The sequence below is a fragment of the Pristiophorus japonicus genome, chromosome 6 (assembly GCF_044704955.1).
Source record: "Pristiophorus japonicus isolate sPriJap1 chromosome 6, sPriJap1.hap1, whole genome shotgun sequence".
In the NCBI taxonomy this organism is placed as follows: domain Eukaryota; kingdom Metazoa; phylum Chordata; class Chondrichthyes; family Pristiophoridae; genus Pristiophorus; species Pristiophorus japonicus.
In genome coordinates, this window is record NC_091982.1 from 168,596,804 (window position 1) to 168,615,309 (window position 18,506).

Sequence of the window (18,506 nt, forward strand, 5' to 3'; positions counted from 1 at the left end):
CCCCCAATCACCTTCTATCCGCGACCACCATCTTCCCCCCATAATAACGACCTATCCCCGATCACCATCTCTCTATGCATGCCTACCTGCTTTTTGCTCAATGGATACTTTTACATAAGAACATAAGAAATAGGAGCAAGAGTAGGCCATTTGGCCCCTCGGGCCTGCTCCGTCATTCAATAAGATCATGGCTGATCTGATCCTGGCCTCAAACCCACTTTCCCACCCGTTCCCCATAACCCTTGACTCCCTTATCATTCAAAAATCTGTCATCTCCACCTTAAATATATTCAATGACCCAGCCTCCACAGCACCCTGGGGTAGAGAATTCCAAAGATTCACGATCCTCTGAGAGAAGAAATTCCTGTCTTAAATGGACGACCCTTTATTCTGAATGCCCTCTTTAAGCCCCCTAGTTCTAGATTCCCCCATGAGTGGAAACATTGGGGCCGAAATTCAGTGCCGCCAGAAAGCTGGTGGTGTTAAGGCCTTTTTTCCCGATTAGCGCCGCAATGTTTATGGCGGCCATTGGAACCAAATTCAGCTTTTTGACCACAAGAAAGTGTTCCAGTCTTATTAGCCCTTCAAAACTGATAGTTTACATTCTTAATTGGGGTGTTATTCACAGGGAAATTCACCCTTAGGATGATTGGTAGTCAACGACCCAGCTGCTTCCTGGCCATCTTAAAGGCCAAGGGTTTGCAGCAAGGCCCTGAGGTGGGAAGGAATGGTGTGGAATGATGGCTGGTATTGCTGTGTTAAGAAGGGATGCTGAGCTGGAGACCGTGATGCAGGGAGTGGAGGGAAGGAGGTGCCTCCTCTATCCTGATGTGGGGAGGCCGACTTGCCAGCAGTTTAGCAATGTCTGGAGGGAGATAGCGGAAGAGGTGTCAGGGATCTCCATCCATAATTGGATGATGACCCAATGTCGCAAAAAGATAAACGACATAATTGCTTCGATGAAAGTGAGTACCTGTTCCACCAAATGCTAACCTCCCATTTGCGAGCCTGTCCTTTAGCCTTCCCTTATTTCCCACCTTCACTCTTTCATCACTGATGCAGCATTTCATTGCTCAGGCCTCTATATATATGTGTGTGTGTTTGCAATGGAGGACCTCTCTCTCGTTGACAACTGCATGTCAGGGACGCACACTTGTGCTCTCATTTCTGATGCATCATCACAGTGCTACAAATCAACCTTTCTTTGTTTTGCAGAGAAACTTGCTCATAATCGGTTTGAGCAAAGGACGACTGATGGTGGAGAGGCCAAGTTACAAGTCCTCACACCCGTGGAGGCGAGGGTCAAGGCCATTGTGGGCGGACATGGTGCTTCCCTGTGGGCCAAGACACTGGCGATGCCGATGAAGGTAAGTGAAGGCCCTTCTTTAATGTTATCTTTCCCTGAATGCTGCAGCATATACTGTGCCTTTGCCTCTGAAAGTTTGCTACCTGCAGGCTCCATGTGTAAATTTCCCACCTCCCCCTCACGGCAACCCTTCTCCCATTTATGTTTGCAGATGAGAGGCCGAGTGGCAGCCGAGGCAAGGAAGCAGCTCCTTGTGAGCCACTTGCTGAGACAGCGTTGCCATGCCTACAGAAGGCCTTTGCTGAGACCCAGCCAGATGAGCCTGATGACACCATTGAGGAGACTGAGGTGTTGAGTATTGCTGAGACCCTAGATATGTCTTTTGGCGACCTCAGCTATGAGGAAGAGCAAGAGGAAGACAGTGCTGAGAGCACTATATCACAGCTTCCACCCACTCGCGCCAGCTCAGATACTGGGAATGCGCGGTGCGATGTATCTGGTATAGTACAGGGGTCTGCACTGGGTGTTGCACTGGGGAATAGCGGGCTGCAGCAAGGTGACAGGGCTAGACAACCTCAGGTACCATCTCTCCGGGGGGTGAGACCGCACCGGAGTTCTGCTGAGGAGGACTCAGACGAGCCCATCGATGTTACGGCTTACGAGAAAAGGGTGGAGGCCATGCATTCCCAGATGTTGGGGGCACTGGCAAGGGTGCCAGAGAGCCTGTTGGAAGTGGTCAGGAGTGTGGAGGAGTCCGCCTCCCGCATATTCAGCAGCTCTGCGCACTCAATGGAGCCCATCATTGCCCCTGTGTAGGCGATGGTGGACTCTCAGAATGTCCGTGCGGATCCTGCTGTGATGCCACAAGCTGTAGGTGATGTGGCAGCTGCCATTGCAGCACAGGTGCGAGGGAACGAGCGTATCGGTGCTGCATTGGAGTGGATGGCCCCAGACCTGTCACTCCGCCAGTGCCTCCACGCATGGCCTCGCCCGAGCCAAGCCAGACTGAACCCTCCCAGGAGGGTGTTGACCAGTCTGCAGCCGGTCCATCCAGGCCCAAAGCTGGTCGAGGGCATCCTAGAAGGACATCTGCAGCTTCCACACAGGGAACACAGCAGCCTTCCCAGACCCATGAGACAGCCACAGGGGAGACACTGAGGCGAAGTTGCAGGTTAGGCACACGTGGGAACCCTGCAATGCACAGAAATCCGGCCTGGTGCTCCACCTGTTTCTCCCCCGTCATGGGAAAGGAGATATATTGCACTCTTCGCTGTACAGCGCATTAGTGACCTGCCGGATGGAGCGGTGGGTGGAGAATTGTGATATGTTTGAGGTGTCTGCAGTTGCAGACTGGAACGAGCCCATTGCGGAAAAGTTCAATGCTATTGTCACTTTGGTCTCCACACTGAGCATTGTCCTCAGCCTTGTGTGAGGCTTCAAATCTGGCCAAAGGACATCGCAGAGCTCGGTCAAGACGTCCTTGCTGAATCTCAGCCTCCTCACACATAGCTCATTGCTGAGCTGTCGGAAGGAGAACTGAGGCCGGTACACCCTAGCATGATAGGGCCTCCTTGGCAGAGGTATGTGCTGCGCCACTCCATGCCAGCTGGCTGAGCACCTTCTCCCTCTTCCTCATTGAGTTGTACAGTCTCTGCAGGCTACTGCTGGCTAGGCTCCTCGCCATTATCTGGTGAAGGAGGTCCGTCTACCTCACCTTCCTCCTGACACCATCTCCCTATTGTCCAGCCTCTGCACGATGATATCTGCAGACATCTGCAGGCCCTTCTGCATGTTGGGCAGCCATGGCTTGTTCCTCCCTTGCCCGCTGCCTCAGGACTTGTTGATCCTCCTGCATGCCTGCCTGTCTCCCACAATCTGGAGTAGGCATTCTCCTGAATAAGCTGAGCCCATTATAGATGGAAGCACGACCCTCTGTGCAGCAGAGATTTACTCTCACTGGCCATGAATAATTACAAAGAAGGAAAAACACATTTAACTCAGCAAGATGTTTCGAAATTCTGCTGCCCTTTTTGAGATGTGGAACAAGCAGCTCCAAGATTTTTTTCAAGGAACAAGCAGCTCAGAGATTTTTTTTGAAGATCCAAGCAGATGCAAGATTTTTTGAACAATAAGCACCTCCAAGAATTTTTTCCAAGAGCCAAACAACTCCGAGATGCTTTTCAAGTCCCAAACAGCTACGAGAATTTGTTCCAAGACAAACACCTCTGCGATTTTTTTCCTCACCAAAGTAATTCTCAGGACTGGTGCTCTCCCACTCTAAAAGCTGGCGGGGGCACTTTCAGCTAAAGGGCCGGCTTTTTGAAGGTAAAAATAGGTCCGGGGGCGTAGCGGCAGCGGTGTGCACTTTTATTGCATCACTACTGCTGCAAGCCCCACAGTGCCACGAGAGTCGGTCGATCACGATGGTGGCCAACAACGCAGCAAAACCTCCCAGGCCAAATCTATATTGGGGCAGCCAGTTGAGCCCAAAGCGGCGGCCATTTTATTTTGACGAATGGCCGCCGCAAACGGGCAGTAACGGTCCTTCCCGGGACCATGAATTTCGGGGCCATCCTCCCTGCATCTACCCCGTAAAGCCCCCTCAGAATCTTATATGTTTCAAAAAGATCACCTCTCATTCTTCTAAACTTCAATGAGTATAGACCCAACCTGCTCAACCTTTCTTCTTATGACAACCACTTCATCTCAGGAATCAACCTAGTGAACCTGATCTGATCTGCCTCCAATGCAAGCATATCCTTCCTTAAATAAGGAGACCAAAACTGTACCCAGTACTCCAGGTGTGATCTTACCAACGCCCTGTACAGTTGGAGCAGGACTTCCCTGCTTTTATACTCCATCGCCGCCGCCCCACCCCCCACCCCGCCTTTGCAATAAAGGCCAACATTCCATTTACCTTCCTGATTACTTGCTGTACCTGCATACTAACTTTTTGTGTTTCCTATTTATGAACCCCCAGATCACTCTGTACTGCAGCATTTTTTAATCTCTCTCCATTTAAATAGTAATTTGCTTTTTTATTTTTCCTACCAAAATGGATAACCTCACTGTTTCCCACATTATACTCCACCTGCCAAATTTTTGACCACTCACTTAGCCTATCTATATCCCTTTGTAGATTTGTTGTGTCCTGCTCACAACTTGCTTTCCCACCTATCTTTATATCATCAGCAAGTTTGGCTACATTACACTCAGTCCCTTCATCCAAGTCATTAATATAAATTGTAAATAGTTGAGGCCCCAGCGCTGATCCCTGTGGCACCCTACTAATTACAGTTTGCCAACCTGAAAATTACCCATTTATCCCGACTCTCTGTTTTCTGTTAGTTAGCCAATCCTCTATCCACGCTAATATATTACCCCCAATCCCATGAGCTCTTATCTTGTGCAGTAACCTTTTATGTGCACCTTATCGAATACTTGCTGGAAATCCAAATACACAACATCTACTGGCTCTCCTTTATCCACCCTGCTCGTTACATTCACAAAGAGCTCCAGCAAATTTGTCAAACATGACTTCTGTTATGTATTGATGTGTGTATCGTCCTGGTACCTTAAATGTATAATAAGCACAATGCTACACCATAGAGGGCGCTGTGGTGGGAGACCTGAAAGTACCTGCAAGAGGCAGTATAAAAGGCTGACCACCACACCTGAGAGCCACCCTGGAGCTCTCAGGTCACAGCAGTTAGACTTACACCAGACCGTGTGGAGTCATTGATTTGTGTGCTACATACACCACATTGGCGACGAGGAAGCGGTCGAATTCCACGCAACCATGGCTACTCTGGGCTCACTAAAGGATTTTACCGTGGGCAATGATTGGGAGGCCTTTACGGAAAGGCTCGAGTACTACTTCACAGCAAACGATCTGACGGAGGACAGGAACGCACTGAGAGAGAAGCGTAAGGCGATATTGCTCTCCAGTTGTGGCGATGAGGTTTACTGTCTCGTCAGGGATTTGCTGGCACCCGAGAGCGCCAGGGACAAGTCATACGAGGAGCTGACTGAACTCATTCATGACCAGTTGAAACCGAAGGAGAGCATCCTTACGGCCAGATACAAATTTTACCATCACTGCAGACCCGAGGGCCAGGATGTCACCAAATATGCTGCGGACCTCAGGAGACTCGCGGCGCCGTGTGATTTTGGCACACACCTTGACGAGGCATTGCAGGACGTTTTCGTTATGGGGATTGGCCACGAGGGCCTCCTTTACAAGCTGCTAGCCACGGAACCCACAGTAACTCTGACAAAGGCCATCACCATCAGCCGGGCAAATATGACCTCGACTTGCAGCACCAAGCAAATAATCCACACAGTCTCGAATCCGGCAGGCACTGTCCACAGGATAGCGCCCACCATCGACAAAACTGCAGAACGTGGCTCTGCCCGGGGCAGAGAGCCCGGACCTCGGGGTCCTGGAACTCAGAGTCCGCTGAGGGGAGCCAATCAAGCAGCACCATGCTGGCGCTGCGGAGGAAGCCATGGGGCTCACCGGTGCAGGTTTGCGGAGTACACGTGTAATACCTGCCACCTGAAAGGCCATCTTCAGCGCATGTGTAAAAGAAATCGGACTCACCCTGTGGCTGACGAGATGGGGGATGATCCACTGTTCAGCGAGGAGCAGGCAGAAGAAGATGAGGTGTTGGGACTGTACACGTGTACCGACGATTCACCCCCAGGGATAATGGAAGTAAAAATCAACGGAGTCCCTGTGAGTATGGAAGTGGACACGGGCTCGGGTCCGTCGTTGATGAGTCGGAGAACTTTGGATAAACTGTGGATTAACCCAGCTGCACGACCCAAGCTGGTCCCAGTCACGGCGAAGCTGCGTACCTACACCAGGGAACTGATACCTGTTCTCGGCAGAGCGGAGGTGCAGGTATCCCACGGGGACGAGATGCACGGTTTACCTTTGTGGGTCGTTGTAGGCGATGGGCCGACACTCCTCGGCCGGAGGTGGATGGGGACGGTCCGTGGGAGCTGGGAAGACTTCACCACTCCACAGGCTGCTGCTCCCCGGGGTGCTGCCGTGCCCCGGGTCCCCAGAGAGCAGCGCCAATCGAGCTGGAGCTGCAGCCTCAATCCACCCACAGGCAAGCAGAGCAAGCCCCAGCCCCGGACCTCAAGCCACAGAGACCCTACAGCCTCAGCCCCCACAGGCAAGCAGCCCTGCAGAGGCGGGCCTAGTGGGGGGGGGGGGGGGGGGGGGGTGAGCCGGCGGGGCGCTGTGGGCGGGGTGCGAGGGATCCAGGATGGCCGGCGGATCGGAGGGGCCCACGCAGAGGGAGAGTTGGGCGACGGCAGCAGCTATAGGTCGGTGGCCACGACGGACGCAGAGGAGACCGCTACGGTGGCCGCCGGAGAAGCGATGACGACGGCCGCAGGAGAGGCGGCAAGTCAGGTGGCAGCGGAGGGGAGCAGAGGCTGCGGTGGCGGAGGGCATCCGGAGTGGCGGAGAGCAAGATGGCGGCGGCCTCGTGTCCAGAGCATCAAAGATGGCGGCGCCCAAGGAGAAGCCTCGTGGAATTCTGCTGCATCAAAGATAGCGCCTTAAAAAGGAAATGCACCCGGGAGTCTTAAAAGGGCCTTACCACGTGGTGGTCCCCACAAAGTGACATCTGTCAGGCAAGAGTAAGTCTAAAATGAGCTGTGTTAATGTGAGATGACGGATTTATAATAAGAATTAATATTTTAATGCTGAATGGTCACTGTGTTTGTGTAAAATAATGGATATGAAGTACAATTAATGATAAGAGCTTATAAGGAAATCAGGGATCCATTACCAGTTAATAACTATTTAATGTAACTGCTCAGTGTACCCGCAACCCGTTGTCGCAACATCTGTACCAGATAACATGTACCATATAAACGCACTGTCTATGCATACCTGCCTTCCGATGGACAAACAAGGTCGAGATTCCCGACAATGGCTTTGGGACTGGCGGGGTAGTGAGATGTTATGTATCGATGTGTGTATCGTCCTGTGTCCTGGGGGGGAAGTGAGATGTTATGTATTGATGTGTGTATCGTCCTGGTACCTTAAATGTATAATAAGCACAATGGTACACCATAGAGGGCGCTGTGGTGGGGTGGAAGACCTGAAAGTACCTGCAAGAGGCAGTATAAAAGGCTGACCACCACACCTGAGAGCCACTCTGGAGCTGTTCAATAAAGGACGAAGGTCACAGCAGTTAGATTAACACCAGACCGTGTGGAGTCAGTGCTTTGTGTGCTACATATATTACAACTTCCCTTTCATAAACCATGCTGACTCTGTTTGACTGCATTATGATTTTCGAAATGTCCTGCTACTACTTCCCTAATGATGGACTCCAGCATTTTCTCCAGAATACAAGAGCAGGGAGGTTCTGCTTGAACTGTATAAAACATTAGTAAGGCCACAGCTAGAGTACTGCGTGCAGTTCTGGTCACCACATTACAGAAAAGATGTGATTGCACTAAAGAGGGCACAGAGGAGATGTACGAGGATGTTGCCTTGACTGGAGAATTTTAGCTATGAGGAAATGAATTGTATAGGCTGGGTTTGTTTTCTTTGGAACAGAGGAAGCTGAGGGGAGACCTTATTGAGATGTATAAAATTATGAGGTGCCTCGATACAGTAGATAGTACAGACCTATTTCCCTTAGCAGAGGGGCCAAGAACCAGGGGGCACAGATTTAAAGTAATTGGTAGAAAGTTTAGATTTGAGTGTGGTGGGTGTCGGGAACTCACTGCCTGAAAGGGTGGTAGAGGCAGACACCCTCGCCACATTTATAAAGTACTTGGATGTGCACTTGAAGTGCCATAACCTACAGGGCTACGGACCAAGAACTGGAAAGCTGGATAGCTCTTTGTTGGCCGGCGCGGACACGATGGGCCGAAATGGCCTCCTTCTGTGCTGCAAATTTCTATGATTCTATAAAAATCCACCTGCAGTTGAAAACTGCAGGATGTTCAGGAAACACGTGCTTCTGGGTTTCCCATCCCCCCCTCTCTCTCTCCTCCTTTCTCTTCCTCTCTCTCTCTCTCTCTCTCCCATTCTCTTCCTCTGTCTCTCTCTACCCCTCACACCCCCCCACCCCCACACCGAACGCGCAGCCCCATGAATAACGGAGCCTATGTGTAACATGATTATATAAATCAACAAAGTCCAAGCTTTTACCTCTGAATTGTGACGAATCATCTGATTTTGTTTGATGTAGAGCATGAAGAGTGGAGGGGAGGAGGGGTGAAATCCATTTTGCCTCAGTATCCTTGGGTTAACGAAGGGGAAAATCAGCTAGAGTATTGCTCCTGATTGATATTCACTGGCCCTTGCTGGAAAATGCACGTGTTGAATGTTGGATGAGGACAGGATGGGCTTGGCTGTGATACACCCACCTGGTTGACACTTACTGACTGGGCTCAGGCTGAAGACTGGCCTATTGGAGGACTGCCAACATCTTTGGAACCGTACGTAACGTGAATCAAAGTCTTCAGGAGAAGCGAGCAGAAAACAAAGTTGCTTTCAGATTCCCTGAAGTGGCATGGTAACTGACTGCAAAATTGTTACGCTCTGATCTGCAGCCCTTCAGCACTGAACATCTGCCGACATACAATATCTACCTGGCTGCAATCGCTCCAACACTTTTGTTAATTGTTCTTTTTTCTGTTTACGTAGGATAAAACTGAAACAAAGTGTCCATTCAAGAGTGAGAAGGTGGAGTGCTGCTTTAATTATTATAAATGAGTAAAGAATGTAGTAATTGGCTTGGCATGTTGCGACTTCAGTGCATTTAAATGTATTACAGGTGTGTAGAAATAACAAACAGTCCAATTATCATGGAATGCTGATGTAGTAAGGGTTGTCTTATTTACATTGCTGTAATTGTTATTGACTTTGGCAATGCCTTCACATCCCTAGACCAGTATCATAATGCAATGTATTTGAACAAGAGACATCAGGATGACAATTTAGGTCAAGGGACAGTAATGTAGTGGTTATATTGTTGGACGAGGAACCTATTACTGGGCTGGACTATTAGAGCAGAGCATGTAAGTTCAAAATCCCACTTTGCCAGTTTGAGAATTTGAATTCAGTTTACGATATAAATATCTGGAAATAAAAAGCTGGTAACAGTAAAAAGTGACCATGAAGCTGTCAGATTGTCGCAAAAACCTAATTGTTTTACTCATGTCCTTTGGGGAAGGAAACCTGCCCCTCTTACTCGGTTTGGTCTATATGTGACTCCAGTCCCAAATCAATGTGGTTGACTCTTGACTGCCCTCTGAAATGGTCTAACAAGCCATTAAGTTAAATACCACCTTCTCAGGGAAACTATGGATGAGCAATGAATATTGGCCTTGCCAGTGACATCCACATCCTGAGAATGAATTAAAACATGTTTAAGACAAGCACACAACTATTCATTTCTAGATGCATAATTGGATTTCACAGTCCAAGATCCTAAGTTAGTACCTGGGGTGACAGTTAGTACCTGGGGTGACGGTTAGTACTTGGGGTGACAGTTAGTACCTGGGGTGACAGTTAGTACCTGGGGTGACAGTTAGTACTTGGGGTGACAGTTAGTACTTGGGGTGACAGTTAGTACTTGGGGTGACAGTTAGTACCTGGGGTGACAGTTAGTACTTGGGGTGACAGTTAGTACCTGGGGTGACGGTTAGTACTTGGGGTGACAGTTAGTACTTGGGGTGACAGTTAGTACTTGGGGTGACAGTTAGTACCTGGGGTGACGGTTAGTACTTGGGGTGACAGTTAGTACTTGGGGTGACGGTTAGTACTTGGGGTGACAGTTAGTACTTGGGGTGACAGTTAGTACTTGAGGTGACAGTTAGTACCTGGGGTGACAGTTAGTACCTGGGGTGACAGTTAGTATCTGGGGTGACAGTTAGTACCTGGGGTGACAGTTAGTACCTGGGGTGACAGTTAGTACCTGGGGTGACAGTTAGTACCTGGGGTGACAGTTAGTACTTGAGGTGACGGTTAGTACCTGGGGTGACGGTTAGTACCTGGGGTGACAGTTAGTACCTGGGGTGACAGTTAGTACCTGGGGTGACAGTTAGTACCTGGGGTGACAGTTAGTACTTGGGGTGAACTGTGATCAGTTAAGGGACCAGTGGAAGCTCAATATTATAAGTAGGTTTGCAGACACTTTAATCTAGATTTGCCAATCAGGCATAAGAACACACAGAAGTTGGATTGATTCATCCTTTCCACCAGCCCGACTTATGGTGCACTGACTCATGTTCATATTTTTGGGGCGAGCCTAACTCAGGTATGATGGGTGAACTCCATTGGGGACTCACCTTTGGGAAGTGGGAAAGCACTGTGCTGCTGCAGGCCTGCATCAGCCTAAAGGGGCAGGCATCGATTGCTTTTAAAAAGGCAAAGCTGGAAGCAGGTTTGCCAAAAATTGTGTCTGGAAGAAATAGACTGGGCCAAAGAATGTCCAAGTTCTCCTCTGGAGCCATAGAAATTCAACTGGAGTAAGAGAAGAGGCGAGGCACTCTTCGGCTCTGACTCAAAGATGAACTGCTCAGGGGGAATGGGAGGAGGTAATCTTCAGTGTCAATGCCTCTTCCACAACCCCACGCAGAGAGAAACAGTATAGGATAAAATCTTGGATTTATATAGCGCCTTTCACGACCACCGGACATCTCAAAGTGATTTACAGCCAATTAAGTACATTACAACAGTGACTACACTTCAAAAGTACTTAATTGGCTGTAGAGCGCTTTGAGACGTCCGGTGGTCATGAAAGGCACTATATAAATAAAAAGTCTTTCTTTCTTTTACTTTTGGAGTGTAGTCACTGTTGTAAACGCGACAGCCAATTTGTGCACAAGCAAGATCTCACAAACAGCAATGTGTTAATGACCAGATAATTTGTTTTATTTTGTTATGTTGATTGAGGGATAAATATTGGCCAGGATACTGGGGATAACTGCCCTGCTCTTCTTTGAAATAGTGCCATGGGATCTTTTCCATCCACTTGAGAGAGCAGATGGGGCCTCGGTTTAACATCTCATCCAAAAGACGGCACCTCTGACAGTGCAACGCTCCCTCAGCACTGCACTAGAGTGTCAGCCTAGATTTTTTTTTGTGCTCAAGTTCCTGGATTGGGACTTGAACACACAACCTTCAATAAAGTTCAATGACTTTACCAGGTCAGCCAAGATAGGATAACCCACCATGAGCTTCCATTACTGTGGTGCATAACCAGTATATGGCACTTAGCTCTCGCTCACATTGTCTTAAAATAATTTTAGACCTTACCATGAATGACCATTATGCAGCAGGGTGTCCTCTCCATCCCCAATCTTCACTTGGAAATATTCTTCTGCTTACATGCATTCACCCCAAAAAAGCCAAACCATTTAATGTAACTAAATATTGCCACTATGGGCTGTATACTAACACTTGAGTATCACCACATCTCATCTTGACAATTTAACTTCTTACTTCTTTTACTTTGCTTCCAGGAGAAGACAGCCCATAAAGCCCAGGATGGGACAGTTACTGTCAGTTCCTATCCCCAACTTAAAAACTCTCACCTCATATGAAGAAGAATCTCTGTGAGTTCCTGGGAACGGATTCCATAAATGTGCAGGAGTTGGAGAAATGACAGGCTTGGCATCAGCTTAGGGTTTGTTCTAAACTTCTGAGGCTCTTCCTTCCCATCCTATTCTTAAATTCACTTCCTGCCTGGTAGAACTTAGGAGGCTTTTAAAGGAGAGGGATGTCCTCTCTCTCTTCAAGATAAAGTGCTTCACCTCCAAGCTTCGCCCTCCCAAAACTTATCTTATGCAGAACACCGCGACTCAATTCTTCTCCCACACAAGACCCCCGCACCCTTACCAAGCTTCACCATGTTCCAATAGATTGACTTCAAGTTCCTTATCCTTATCTTCAAATCCCTTCCAATCCTTAGCCCACCTAATCTGTGCACACTTCTCCAGTCTAATATCTCAGCCTGTACCCTACTGTACCTTACTCTCTTCTGACCCTAGTTTACTATCACATGCCTATCTTTCAACCACCATGGTTCTATTGAGGAGGAGTCATGCCATAGAGTTCGGAATAAGTTAAAGCTTCTGGAGGGTGAAGCTGGGAAGGCCAGTAGGGAGGACATTGCCAAAATCTACCCTCAAAATGATGAAGGCACCAATAGAGTTTCAGCAACAGAAGGGTTGAGTTAAGGATATAATCAGAAAATGTACCAGAGGTGAAAAAAGAGCTGACTTTGTAACAAACTTAGCTTGAGATTCAGCATAATTGGTCACTGAAGGGTTCTCTACGGGTTTTAACGGTTCAGTAAAAAAGGAATATAGAGAAAATCAGGAGTGTTTGTCAGATTGTAAGTTATACACAGAACCTTCAGATACAATCGACTCACCCAACCATACCAAAGAAAGGTATTCAGCTTTTGAGCAAATGAGTTTAAATAAGAGAAGTGATTGTGTGCAGTCCATTGGCTGAAAACCAGAGGAAAAGACCGTGAGCATGTGTGAGGGGAAGGAGTGGCGCCAGGAATACTACAGACAGTGATAAAGACTTGCCAGGTTATAAAACCTTTAGCCTAAGCAAGGAGAGTTGTATTTATTTGCTGGCATACGACACAAGAGCATTTTATTAACTGGGAGAACAAATAACAACTTTGCTTTTAAGAGAGAAACAAAGAGACCAGTTTAATCAGAACACTGCAACATGCTCAACTAATTTGCTAAGAGTTTGATACCAGGACAAGGATTTTGATTGGATCAGAGATTCTATATGAAGAGAATGTTTGGGAATGGTACATGTTAATATGAGGTGGGGAGAAGGGTCAATCATCCTGCTACATGACAGGAAGTCCTGCGACAACTGGACAGGGCATTGCTGAGACCAGACCTGGAGTACTGAGAACGGTTTTGGTCTCTGTATTTAAGGAAGGATATACTTGCATTGGAGGCAGTTCAGAGAGGTTCACGAGGTTGATTCCTGAGATGAAGCGATTGTCTTATGAAGAAAGGTTGAGCAGGTTGGGCCTATACTCAAGGAGTTTAGAAGAATTAAAGGTAATCTTATTGAAACGTATAAGATTCTGAGAGGGCTTGACAGGGTAGATGCAGAGAGGATGTTTTCCCTCGTGGGGGAATCTAGAATTAGGGGTCATAGTTTCAGAATAAGGGGTCGCCCATTTAAAACAGAAATTAGGAGGAATTTCTCCTCTCAGAGGGTCATGAATCTTTGGAATTCTCTGCCGCAGAGAGCTATGGAGACTGGGCCATTGAATATATTTAAGGTGAAGATAAACAGATTTTTGAATGATAAGGGAGTCAAGGGTTATGGGGAACGGGCAGAGAAGTGGAGTTGAGGCCAAGATCAGATCAGCCATGGTCTTATTAAATGGCAGAGCAGGCTCAAGGGGCCAATTGTGCCACTCCTGCTCCTATTTATTATGTTCTTATGTCAATCCCTTACGGCAAGATACGATGCTTCATTGAATCTTGAACAATTGTGAGGTTTTTCATACTCTTGAATTTAACATGTGAGCATTCAATATCGTGTTCTGTATATTTTAATCAAAATTTGCCTTTGTTTTTAAGACAAAACAAATAATTCACAGCAAGATCACTCAGCAGATGAAAGACAGTAACACCAAAAACAATGTCCATGTTAAAAGAGACTGTTCACGGAGGGAGGGAGAATTATCATTTGTTTACTAAACTTGTTAATCAGCTCTCCGGTGCGGGGGTGCGGGGCTGGCGGGTGGTGGGGGGGGGCGGGGGCGGGGGCGTGTGAAGGGAGTGGCAGCAAAAGAGGGAAAAGCACAACCATATGGAAAGATCAGCAATCTCAGTGGACTGAGGCGAACTTTCCACTGATGCAGTCTCCCCTCCCCAAGCACTGGGGAGGGGCTGCCCATCTGAGATCAGAAAGTAACCATAGTAATCCAGAAGGCCCACACATTGTGATCTGTATTTATAAAGCAAGCATTCGAATTAAAACCTGGTCAAATTGCTTATCATTCCGTTTTGCTAGACAGTGTTGTTCTGGTTCTTTCTCCCTAAAGCCTTGATCTCCTAAACATGTCTGTGTTTCTGTGCTTGGATCTGAGCTTTGTTTGGATAGGTGCAGGTTTATCCCAGAGTCCTCCACGCATATTTGTATTCACAATAATGTCATCGTGAGCTATATCTTGTCCAGATGGTGTTGCTCAGAGGGGAGATTGCTGGCTTGGTTGCTTGAGGAGTTGTTCTAAACAAGTTCCTTGCTTGTGTTTCTGAACCTGGGAAGATATACGACTCAGGAGGGATGTGCAGCTCACCCATGTGCTAAAGCGGTAATAAATACACGGTTTGCTTTCTGCTCTGTTCTCTTCTACCTTTGTAATGTCTTGAATTATGAGCTTTAGACCTGCACGTCAGTTTCTTAAACTAAACTTAAAGGTGGTTTGCACTGCATCAGAGCTGTCCACTTTTCGAGGTGAAAGTTGCTACATTTTAAGTTAGGTGATCCAAGGAATCGAGGGAGGAGTAATTAAAGTGAAAATAACCAATCAAAGCCGAAAAAAGAATTGCCCTGAATTTGCAGGCGGCAGCGTAGCTAAGGAGTACACCACCGACATCCAAAGAAAATCCGCACTTACCTCGTGCAATGCTCCCTTTGAAAAGTTTCTGAAACACTGTGGAGTTGTGCACAGCGCAGAGGCCCCCGGATCCCAGGGGAGTACCGTTGTAAGTCTGCAAACCTGGGATACGAGGGGCAGTGCTCCTTTCACTTCCTCACTCTTAGCCAATCAGGAAACATAGAAATCTTCGCTGGGACAGCATTAAGCTTTGCAGAAAGTCCATCCAAGCAGCTGGCCTTGTTTTATTTTTACTATTGCAACTGCAGTGTCCAAAAAATTGCACAAGCATTTGTCTTCGATTCGCATTCGTTTTGATAAACGATTTGATGTCAGGCTTTGGCTGTTAAATTGCTGACTATGAAAAAAAAACTAATTTTAAATAAAGATGAACAAGTCTGAAGTTTTACCTAACACAATGGCTCCGAAATTGATGAACTCACCGGCCATTACCGCCGACTACCGCCCAGTGCTGGCGACATTCCTCTGCTCGAACCGCCACTTTCGACGCGGTCTGGTGCGGGCGGGAGGGGAGAGCCGCCAGGAAGCGCCTGTCGACGTCAGCAGATGGCCGATGCGCGTAAGTGGACTCCCGCCCGCCGAGAGGCCATATTCATGCGGGCTGGAGTCGGCTGGAGTCGGCGGCAGGGCGGCGGTCAACCGCTGCGTGGAGGCTGCTCTGTTCTCAACGGTCAGTGTGAAGATGGAGGAAACAGGTTAGTAACATTTTTTTTAATTTCTTTCTTTACAGGGACTTACTTATCTGGGTGGGGTCGCCTGAAGGTTGTCAAATGTTTTTTTTTAAAGCTTTTTAATTTTAGGCTTTCGACCCACCGTGGGCCCGACTCCATCCTCAGCGGCACTTGGGCGGCAAACGCATTTGCCGTCGAGAATGAGAGCTCCCGCCGGCTCCCGTCCAGATTGGCGGCGTGCGTTGCTGCTTTGCCGCCCACAGATCTTCGAGGGACATTACTGATGAAAATCCCATCCAAAGAACTGTCAGGGACCTCGGCGGCCATCGGCGGTCCTTTGGGCAGCACTTTGGCGGACGGAGGCCTTCATCAAATTCAGGCCCAGTAAATTGAAGTTATTTTGATTTGCACAATTAAACCTAAATGCATAGATATTAAAGTAATACTTTAGCGCACTTTAGCAGGTAGATAATATTTCTGGCCTCTGGATAGGAACCATAAAACTCGATTAGGATGCTTTTTATGGGCTGTAGCATAAACCTAGCTCAAAAGTGATACAATTCCCCCACACTTGCAAGGTGCAACAGGCTCCTGCGCCTGTTAGGACCAGTTGTAAACATTTTCCGGTAATTAATGCGCAACTTTTCGGCAGCACGTTGGGTAGGTGAAAAGCAGCGAAGCCAATGCGGAGTTGGAACGTGACAGATCGCAAGTTTGGGATTTAGCACATACGCTTGGAAATCCCAAACCTGCGGTGAATTTCAAAGGCGGGTATGCCAACATACCAACCACGAATTCAGGGCCACTGTTGGCAATATTAGCGGACGAAATAATCAGACCTACATTTTCCAAGCTCCTGTGCCACTGGCAATGGCTCACATTCAGCAGGTGGCTTATCGGAAGATCGCAGGTGCACTGCCCATGATTATCCATTATATCAATGAACAGAAGATCGCAGACAGGACTCATGCAAGGAAGTTGTTTAGGACAACTTCTCAAGCAACCAAGCCAGCAACCTCCCCTCTGGGCAATCACTGCCAATGTCATAACCGCTCGTGAATTTATACAACATTCCTTTATCTGCTAACCTTGCAAAGCCATGAACCCATTTCAAATAAACAAGATGACGCCAATGGCTCAGTGTGTGAATGCATGGTGTGGTGCTGTATACACACACATATACACAACAGCTCCATTCCCCATAACTGACAACTGGCAAGAAACACAAAAGAGCGGGGTTTTCTACTTTCTATTTACATCTTGCTGCCCTCACATGTTATTATTTATCACAGGAGGAGCCTGTGTTATAATACAACACATGATACTGTCACCAAAATAGAAACAGCTGGCCACAGAATAGTAGCATATGATATTTATCTGCATTTCACCCATCTACACACTTAACCCGAACTTCCAAACTTCACGGAAATTAATCGCTCTTTGTTAAAACATCGGCCAAAGATAATATTTCCTGTTTGTACCTAGATTCATCTAAAAAACCGCTGAAGCTGGTTAATGCCAGTATTTCCTATTGTATAAGTGCAACTGCCAGGAGAATTTCCATGTACACAATTCTAACGGTATCATCAAACCCAAGCGGAAGTAGTTAACTACAATCTTTCCTGTTGGATAGAGTAATCTGGATACTGTGCTTTTAATTTCATTTAACATAGTCAGCAATGTAACTGAGGTTTCAAATCTTGTTTTTCATAATGAATTACAATATATGCTATTCTCTGCTGTGGTCATATCTGTACCATTCAAATTTGCTAATGGTCTGACTTAACATTCCGCACACAGTTCCTTCTCATTTGGAGACAAGCTGAGCATTTCTGTTTCAAAGGGCATTGCTTCTATCACAAATTGCCACGGGTGTGGTGTTACTATGCAATCAGACACAGTTGCCACTCCTCAGAACTGTCTACTGGAAAAAGTATATCTGTGGATGTTGGGTAAGGACAAAATCAGGCTCAACTTGTAGTTAAAAAATCTGTTTTCACGCAAGCCTAGATTTTGCCATCAACATAATTTTAACCATCTCGGGTAAAATAAAGCTGACTAGAAATTCTAAGCTTCACTGTCTATGCTCATGGATGGAGAATAACCACTTGTATGAGGGATAAAAGGCTGACAATGCCAATGGAACCATATGATGTAAGAGACACTGCATTGAGGAGACAATTGCAAAGGAAATATAATTACATTGCTATTAACAAACACTGCATCCTTGGAATTTTTTTTTACAGACGTTTGCAAATTGACCACCTGAAACTTAGGCTGAGTTTGTATAGTCAGTACTAATCTGAGACTGGTAGCTACATTATCAGCTCTACTTAGGAAATATTGCATCTATATTATTAGACTCAAAGTTGAACTCTCATGACCAGGGGAGACCTGCGTCTATAGATATCTATGTACATGTGCTGAACTCTGTTCCTAGTTGACAGATTTAAAGGCCCTGAGCTTCCGCTAGGTTCTCCCGATCTCCTGCACTAACTTTGGCAAGATATCGGCGGAAACCCGAGGTGAAATTGGCATAATTGCTGTTTATGTCATTTCTGTGGGGGTTCCACCGATCTCATGCTGGAGAATCCCCGCAGAAAATCCAGGACCACCTGTTCCCGAAGTGCAAACATTGCGGAAACTCAGCTCAAGTTTATAAACTGCCCAGGAAATCTTGAGTACTTTTAAAACCCAGTATGATGCCACGTTGGAGTTGTACTCCATGTAGTATAAAATCCAAACAGCAAAGGATGGGCTTCTCAGAGAAGTTTCACATTGTTATGTTCTGGAGTCAGATTGGTAGCTGACTTGGAGTTATACTGTCACATTTACATTGCTGCGAAGCACAAATTGATTTGATGCGATGGA